The sequence below is a fragment of the Miniopterus schreibersii genome, assembly GCF_964146895.1.
Source record: "Miniopterus schreibersii genome assembly, chromosome: 6".
Lineage (NCBI taxonomy): Eukaryota > Metazoa > Chordata > Mammalia > Chiroptera > Miniopteridae > Miniopterus > Miniopterus schreibersii.
The window spans coordinates 53,487,037-53,496,649 of NC_138107.1; the positions used below are offsets into that span (position 1 = coordinate 53,487,037).

Consider the following 9,613-nt stretch of genomic DNA (forward strand, 5'->3'; position numbering starts at 1 on the left):
CCGACAGAAAATCAAGGGTTTTACCGCTTTACAAAACAGAGAAATAAAGGGAAAATTTGAGAGGAAAAATACTAATGGTGAGTGATGAAAGAGTCACCATGGGAATGAACATCTTATTAGAGGCCCCTCCCAGAGCCTTTGTCACCGTTGGGTTCTGTTGACATGCATGCCAATTTAAAACCTTGACAGAAATTATGTGGATTTGATCTGTTAAAGAAATTATTCTAATTTCCCAAAGATGACTTCTTCCAGGGACACTTGGAGGTGGGGGTGGGGTGGAGGTGTCTGTTACTCCCTAGTTTGAACATTTGAATCAGTAAAGGTGATGCAATAGAACTGAGACCCCAATAAACCCTCAGATTCTGTTCCTACTCTTCACAACAACAGCCAGGCCATTCTCTTCTGTAATTCTCATGCTCATCAGGGCCTAGCTGGGCTTTTTGGTTGCATTGTTTTTTGTATTTTCTGTCTCCTGCACCTAAGCTTCTGTGCAACCACTTGTCACGGTCTCTTTCCCCTTGTGTCCCCAGTGAACCACGCCTCTTGATATCCTTGCCCTGTGCAGTCCCCTCCCCTTGAAACTGGATGGCATGTGACTTCTTTGATAAAATGTGGTGGAAATGACATTCTGGAACTTCTGAGCCCAGCTACTAAGAAAGTCTGGAAGCTTCTGCTTTTCCATTTTGGGAGAACTGGGCACATTGTAAGAAGATGACCACTTTGAGGCCATTGTGATGATGGGAAGTCCACATGGGGAGGCCACATGGAAAGAGGATGATGTCCAGTCAGCCCCACCTGATATGCTGGGGCAGATAGGAAAGGAGGTCATCTTGGATGGCCCAGCTGGCAGAGGCCGTGTGGAGCAGAGATGGGCTGATGCTGCCAACCCTGCCCAAACTGCAGAATTGTGAGTAGATAAATAATTGTTGTTTTAAACCCCTAAGTTCTGGGATGATTTGTTATATAGTCATTGAAAACCAAAATATATCTCTTCACCAAGTCATTCCAATCCCTTCAAGTCATCTTCTCTGGAGATGTACCTGACAAGCTCAGTGTTTACTACATCTTATCTTAGAACTTGGATACAGTGCTTAGATTGTGCAGTCTTATGCCTGCTTTTGGTCAGTTTCATAAATTAACCTCTCCTTAAAATTAATAATGGTAATGGCTAATGTTGAGCATCCTGGAACAGACACTACGGTTGAGAATAAATAATAATATCCCTATTTTTCAGGTGAGGAAACTGAGGCACAAAGTGATTAAGTAACTTGTCCAAAGGTGATTCTGTAAAAAGTACAGTTCCAAATTTGCTTGTCATTCTATAGCTTTGGTGACATGCACTCTGAGCTTTAGATGCTAAAAAGGAAGCTGATGTGGAGAGAACAGCATTGCAGCTACACTCCAGGCAAGAAGAAGGAAGGGGAGATTAAACTATGAGACACAAACTATAGTCCCTGTGTTGAACCAATAAGAGACTGGGGGTGGTGGTGAATTTATGGTGAATTTATGGTTAAGAGAAAAGCCACAAAGCCACTGAAAAACAGAAAAAGCACCACTCTGATATTGGCCATTTCCAAACCCAGTTAAATGAGGGGTGACTCTACTTGGACCGGGATGCATGCGAGATAGCCTGCTGGTCGTTTGCTTTTGTGTTTGTTTTTGTTATTTGAACTAACTTGGATGGGTTTCTGTCCACTGCAGTAAAAAGATCTCTGGATAAGACCCCCTCAAAAAGACCATGTCCAGATGACCAAAGGAGATGGGCCTAAAGTATGACATTTTAAAATATATTTACTGGCTATGCAATTTTCTACTCAGTGAAACATAGGTTTCCTGACGAATTTTATATTAGAAGAGAAATGAAAGACCATGCCAGGAAGCATGAAGTTCTCAGGAAGTAATCTGGTTATAAACATATTTCCTTAATAGGATACAATTTGATTCTAACTCTCATTACCTTTTGACAAGAACAGTAAGACACTGGCTGTTTAGTCAACCATTCGTGAAGCTTCCTCAAATGTTCACAGCCCAGTAGGGTACATAGCAGATGCCAGCATCCATCTTCATTTTACTGATAGGTCTGGACTCCAGGGGGTTGAAGAATGTCTGAGATCACAAGGGCAGGAAATAAGACTCTGGCCTGGTCTCTGGGTACCAGGTCCAGTGCTTTTTTACCACTGTGCACTGTGCCATGGTGCCTCCTCACTCATGCATGTGGCAAGGAGGCTTCCTTCTGACCTACAGGTCTCCAGGTTCCATCAGAGCCTCTCCAGAGCGAAGTGTTTTGTAGAGGTAGTTATTATATCATGGTCAGTTAGGGAGCTCTTCAAATTATACTACTTATCGTAAAGGCATTTCCTTGCAGATGTTTCCTTCTTGCCCAATAGTTTCGGTACTCTGAGGAGCATTCTAGCTTTGAAATATTTTAGTGAACCCACTTCTATCAAAGTTTTGAAGATCACTCAGACTTCCCTTCTTGCTACAAAGTTGACCATGTAATCAAACTTTTGGGCACTCCTAACAATGTCCCAGCATTCAAACGGGGCAACAGGGTAATCTTTATTTATTTTCTGTGACTATTCTGGAATATTGTTCTGTACATTCACACCTGTGTCTGCTTAGTAAGTGGCAAGGTCAGGGTGCCCCTTACACAGCCATCACCCCCTCCCCAAACCAAGAAGCTTATTTAATTTTTGATAGGTTTTCAACTATAAATTGCCATTGGAATAGTTATACATTTGGTTGAACTCCAACAGAAATTTAAATATGAGAAAAATTTCAACCCTGTCCAGTGTGGCTCAGTTGGTTGGAGCAGTGTCCTGTACACCAAAAGGTGGTGGGTTCCATCCCCGGTCAGGGCACATACCTAGATTGCTTGTTCGGGAGGAAACGGATCAATGTTTCTCTTTCTTGTTCAAGAGGAAACGGATCAATGTTTCTCTCTCACATTGATGTTTCTCTCTCTCTCTCTTTCTCCCCCTTCCTCTTTCTAAAAATCAATAATTTTTTTTTTTTTTAATTTCAAGAGGATTTCATGAAAATGAATAAGCCATAATGGCAGTTCAAGTGGTGTACTGACCTTCCAAATTTAACATGAAAAGGTCCTGTGCCATTTCGCAGGGGCTTTTTGACCCTGCTTTTCTGGTCAGACATACCATCCTTCACCCTCCCTTTCAGTTGCCGTAGAATTGCCCTTATGCAACTCAGGCAAACACTAGACTGTGGACTGAAGTGCTGCTTGTCCTGCCGGGTCTGCCAACTGTACCCAAGAGGTTCTGTTGCCACCTGGTCTCTCTGCTAAACAAGAGAAAGGAGTGGCTCTGAAGTATGAGGTTTGCATCTCATATACACAGAACAGTCCACGCCTACTGCTTCTGGCGAGGTGACTAGGGAGGATGGTTGGACCTTAACGCTCAGTGATATGTTTCGTTGCTTTGGACAACAAAGTTGATGTTAAGATTTATAACATTGGGCAAATATTCACTCATTTCTCAGCCCATGTCTCTGCTTCCTCTTATTATGTTTGATCACAAATTGAAGGTAGGATGTAGTCAAGACATAAAGATACTGTTTCCCCTTTAGGGTTATTATCAACAACAATCTAGAAAGTCTTTGGGCCTGATTTGTGCGAATCTTGGAGAATCACATACCTTTTAGTATATTTGCTTGAATCAAAACAAGGATCCAGCCTGATTTATATTTACTTTGAAAATAGGCCCAAGGAATTATCAATCAAGATATTCCCCTTAGATTCAGCATGTCTGTGCTTTTATCTCAGGACTCTGCTTAACATCAAAACTTTCTCTGGCCACCAAACAAAATTACTTAAAGTGAGTCCATGTTCTCACTGGTCTAATTCTCCCCATGGACTTCTGGGCTCCCACCAATTCACCTCAACATTGAAAGCTTGGACAGTCATAGATTTATAGCAGGATTCTGTCTCTAACATTAACTACCAGGCTAAAATCTGCATCTTCTAGCCCTGGCTGGTGTTGCTCAGTGGTTAGAGCACTGCCCATGCACCAAAGGGCTACCGGTTTGATTCCCAGTCAAGGGCACATGCCTGGGTTGCAGGTTCGATCCCTGGACCAGTTGGGGCGGGTACAGGAGGCAATCAATTAATGTGTCTCTTTCACATTGATGTTTCTCTCTCTCCCTCTCTCTCTCCCCTCCCTCCCTAAAAAATCAATGGAAAAAATATCATCAGGTGAGGATTAACAAAATAACAACAACAAAAAATCTGGCCCGGTCAGGCGTAGCTCAGCAGTTGAGTGTCAACCTAAGATCCAGGCGATCGGGGTTCAATTCCCGGTCAGGGCACATGCCCGGGTTGCAGGCTCGATCAGTGACTCTCTCATCATTGATGTTTCTATCTCTCTCTCCCTCTCCTTTCCTCTCTCTGAAATCAATAAAGATATATATATATTTTTTAAATCTGCATCTTCTAATTTGCGCCCCTCTCTACCAAAAGCAACTGAGAGTTTTCTTTTATTCTCAAGAGACTTTGTTTACAACTTTTTGTTTGTTTGTTTGCTTTTAGCCGTGGAGGAATGTATAATCCCTGGACCAAAGATGTTAAAGGGACTGTGCTAGATCTGTTTTGTTTTGTTTTTAAAACATTGACACTGTTGGCATTTGGGGCCTGATAATCCTTTGTTGTGTGGTTTGTCCTGTGCACTGTAGGATGTTAAGCAGTATCTATGGCCTCAACCCACTAGACACCAGTAGCTCTGCATCCCCTCCCCACACACACTACTGTGACAACCAAAAGTGTCTCCAGACATTGAAAATGTCCCCTGAAGGGCAAATCGCTCCTCATTGAAATCTGCTACTCTTGGTGGATGGAGCAACAGGCCTGCAGGACTTCTCTTGCTGGCTTTCATGGGACTCTGCCAATGATGAGCTTGCAGTAACTCTATTCACATAGTGTTTCATAACAAAATTCATTAGGCATTCACCATGTGAGACTTCTAGAAGTGCCTTCCACACATTTCTTCATTAAATCCCGATGACGACCCTAAATGGTAAGTACAATTGTGAACGAACTCCATTGAAAAAGGAGGAAACTGAGACTTCATGAAGTGTCTTGCCCAAGGTCACCCAGGGAGTCAGGGACAGAGCCCCCTCTTGACCACCATGCTCTGCTGTCTCATTGCTGCATACAGTAAAACGGTTAAGCTGGGATTCATAACACTGGGCAAAACCAAAACAGACTTTGTGGCCATAATGGTTTCTGAAAACTCTTTAAGCCTATGTGAGTCTGTCTCCTTTCATTTCATATCTTTTTATAAACACCAGGGGAGCAGTAACCATTCGAACAGTTAAATTGACTTAGCATGGTAAAATTCACTTTTTTCAGTCTTGAAATTACATGAATCATTTGCCATTGTGTCTGGACTACAGTCCCTCCCAGCCCCGCCACCACCTCACTTCTCTCCCGCTGCTTCTTAGACCCACGTTGGCATTTCTATTTTTCTTTTAATTTTCCAAACAACAAGGTTGTATTTTATACTTCAGGTAGTACTCCAAGGGACAATAATGATAAACTTCACCGCCAAAATGCTCAGGAAAAAAAGCAAGCAAATCAAGAGGAAAAGAGAGTGAAAAAAGAAACTGAATGCAAATATTTTCTAGACCCCTCTAAATTAAAGCTTGAAAAACCACAGTGCTTTGCAAAATATCACATTCAATTGTTAGTTTTTAAAAAAAATGATGGAGGCGCACTTAGTGGAGCACAGCGTGGGAATAAAAGCACGGGCTGGCCTGGAGAACCGCACCCAAGGCCTTGAGGGGCAGGCCTTTCTGACATGGCAGAAAGGTATCACGAGAATCTTTTAATTCCTAATATTTCTCACCTTTCTCAAGACATCAGGAGACTGTTTGGGGTCCTGAGTTCAGTCTGGTTAGTTAGGTCCACTCTCACTCAGATGCTGAGCCCAGACTGGGTGTCAGAGCGTCAGATAAGACGCTGATTGTGAGACGAAGGGAAGAAGGAGCGTCTGTAGGTCAGGCTGCCTGCCCTGGGATTGCCTGGGAGCGTCCAACGCGGTGCCCGTCGAGGCGCCTGTACTCCCTCTATCTGGGCGCTCACCTGTCATCTCAATGAAAACAAGTAGCTGTGTGTTGTTTGCAGAATAAGATTAGAATATGAAGTCACATTTAGAATTTGAAAGCACCCTTTGAACAACCACAGCTCTCCCTGTTGTTTTCCTAAAGCAGGGGCCTAGTCGAGATGGTGAATTACACAAAGAAGATATTAGGTACCACTTTTCTTGAAGGAAAAACTTGGTCCTAAGGCCTCTCCATGTGAGATAATGAATATGGAATTCTTTGGGGAAAGAGGTACAAAACTTTTAACATGCTAAAGTTTAGATAGAATTTAGTATATTTCAAACTGCAAATTGCAACCCTTTAAAGACTAATAAAATCAATTTGGTAAGCTGCAAACAGCACTTAAAAAAACAAAAACAGAAACAAACAAAAAACGTGTCTCCAGTGTCAGGCGTGGTTCGAAGCTGTGCCTTGCGAGCGCATCGTGGAAGGCCCACCCTGAGTTTACCCATCTGGAGGGAGCCACTCTCCAGGTCACTGGCACAGTCAGGTTCAGAGGCTCGAGAAAGCTTCATGTCCACCTCAAGAATTCGCTAACACAGTGATGGCCACATCTTCCCGGCTGACCTAACAGCATCTGCTCATGAACACTCATACTTGGCCCGTAGTCGTCTTCCCAAATAGGTACAGAGGGGTAAATGGGCTTAAGCCATTTTTCCTCAGGTAGATTCTGTTAAAAAAACCTCTTATGTTCAAATATCTGAGAAACACTCTATGCTGTAGTCCTCTCGTAGATTCCCAGTGTACATAAGCCTATAAAAAACGCAGTAAAGAGACCAGTTTAACTGTTTAACCTGCTGTGTCCCAAGCATATGTAACCTTGGGCTTTTTATCAAAAAACCTCTAATAACAGTTGCACTCCTCTAGACCAAGCTCTTAGCCTGAGAGCTACTCCCTTTGGCTCCACTCAGCTCCTTGCATCTCAGCACTGGGACTGTAGTCACACGGGCAGCCTTCACTCTGCAGTCCATAGTAGGTCTTCAACGTTATCCTGATGGACGCTGGAAGTCAGCTTTGCTAAATTACCTTCTCTACAGTTTGGGGACTTTTAACACTGGAAACCCAACCGTCACTATCACACTTCAGCTTTTATTTAAAGAAGGTTTTTCTACTCTCAGTGGATTTCTATAATTACTGTTTATAGAATTGAGTTGAATCTAATCGTGAGTCAGTTGATCACAATAGGTCAAGTCTGTTCATGGCTTTAAACTTTATTCTTTTTCCTCTTTGTTCTGTGCTGTGAAGCATAACCAAGCACCTGCTTGTGTGTACTGTGAACTCAACCGTTGAGGCACTTGGCACCCCCCCCCCCGCCCCCGTGTTCAAATATGAGACAAGCCACACTGGCCAGAGCATGTGAACTCTCCCTGGAGCTCATTAAGGAACTGAATTTATATATTGTCACAAGATAGTCAACACTGCAGACTGTCCGTTAGAAACAGGTGCCAAGAGAGGAAATGTTTCATATTTTCTGCGTGGCATGGACTCTGTCAGACAGTTTCCAATCTAACTGAGTCTGTTTATGCAGTTAAATCACAGGCCTAGAGTCTTCCTTTTGCCTCAGGAGTCTGTCTGGTTGCTGGCTCGCTGCTGACTGCTCTTGAACCTGGCATCTTCCAGGAGGTCATGCTGCTGTGCCAGCTTCCACTTTTGGTGAAAACCTAGTTCTAGTTTCCTCCAGTGTCAGCTGGTTTGGCTATGTGAACACTACTCTTCAACTAACCCTTCTTTGTCATTTCAGAAACCAATCCTGTCTCCTAGCAGCTGGGCTGGGCAGAGTTTTCCATGCTTGCTGACAGCAGTAGCTATCTTTGCTCCAGTTAGAGCCCACAGGACACACCCACCCACTCAGAGTCATCCTTGGCAGAGTCTTGAGGGGCAACTCCCTCCAGGGCGGAGAAGAGCGGTGCCACTGTCCGGGCTTCTCCTCAGCCCAGCCTATTCCCTCCCCTAGCCCCACTTCCCATCCTCTCCTTGTTTTAATTTCTACTTATTTTCTTCCCTCACATTTAGACATCTCCAATGAAATAATACCAGATTTGGTTTTTATTTTCACTTTTTTTTATTTTTATTTTAGAGAGAGGAAGGGGGAGGGGGAAAGAGAGGGAGAGAGAAAGAGAGACTTGATTTGTTGTTCCACTGATTCTTGTATGTGCCCTGACTGGGGATGGAACCCACAACCTCGGTGTATCAGGATGATGCTCTAACCAACTGAGCTACCAGGCCAGGGCGTGAATGCTTTTTGATTGATGGGCTCTAATCATCACGTTACCAAATTCTGCAGATCCCTGCAAAGTAAGGCTTGGATCTCTGAAATTTCCATTTGTTCATTTTACCACTAAGTGCTGACTATTACTAAGTCCCAGATAGTTTCTAGGCTCTAGGGAAACAGTGACACAATCCCTGCTTTGTGCTTACTTGCTAATGTTAGTGATAAGTGCTCAGAGAGAAAATAAAGTCCTGAAGGTGGGAATGACAGTTTAGGGCAGTAGTGGAGGTTGAGATTCTAGAGGGGGTGGCCAGGGAAGACCTCTCTGACAAGATGTTTTGAAAGTAGGAGGGAGCTATATGGGGGAAGCATGTTCCAGGTCCAGGGACCAGGCTGTGCCAAGGCCCTGGGGTAGGATATGCCTGGCAAGGCCACTGGGAGAAAGCTGTAGGGCTACAGTGAAGATTAAATGTTTATGAGGTGTCTGGCATACAGATAGCACTTAATGAATGGTAGCTGTAATGATGATAGTCACTCATCAGATGTTTATGGCTTGGTTGATGTAAGCAGGTGCATAGTTATCTGGCCAAGTAGGTCCAAGTCTATTCCTTGGCCTCAACAGGAGTGTTTTATTACAGTCCTGCAGACCTCTAAGTATGACCGCAGCATGCATGCACCTGCACCACTAGCTCCTCTCCTTCAGTAGGGTCAAAAGTTGCTGAGTGGATTTTCTTTGCCTATGACAGGACGGCCGTTCTGGAATTGTGGTCCCCGGAGCAGAAGCAGCAGCCGCACCTGGGAGCTTGTTAGAAATGCCAAATCTCAAGTCTCAAGCTGCACCCAGGTTTGCTGAATCAGAAAGCCTGGGATGAGGCTCAGCAGTCACTGTCTAACACACCCTCCAGGTGATTCTGATGTGTGCCAAAGCTGCAGAGCCAGTGCCTAGATTTCTGTTCCGAGAGTCTCCCAGGTCATTGCCTTTGCTTTCCTTGGAACCACCTTATCAGAAATAGTGATTTTTTGTATGTGATTTTTGCTGCTACTTATGTTTCCTGAGATGCCCTAGGACTCTCTGGGGTGGTTTCTCCCCAGATCTCTAGGGATAGCCCATCCACCTTCATACACTGGTGTCACTGAATTCTGAATGAGCACAGTTCCAGCTGGGTTCTGAGACCCACCCTGAGGACTTCCTCTGCCCTGTTTACTTCCTCCAGTGCTTGCAAAAATGGCATGGACTACCTCTGAGAACTATTTTAAGCTTTGTTATTATGAAATTTTAAAAACACACACAAA

The 9,613-nt window shown here is 43.9% G+C and overlaps 1 long non-coding RNA gene across 1 annotated transcript; it reads left to right on the top strand.

Annotated features, from left to right (window-relative positions):
• The first annotated feature begins 644 nt into the window (after positions 1–644).
• LOC308558478 lies at positions 645–9,291 on the top strand. Its single transcript, XR_013999007.1, has 3 exons — positions 645–907; positions 1,235–1,278; positions 9,067–9,291. It is a non-coding gene; the product is annotated as an uncharacterized lncRNA (long non-coding RNA).
• The last annotated feature ends 322 nt before the right edge of the window (positions 9,292–9,613 follow it).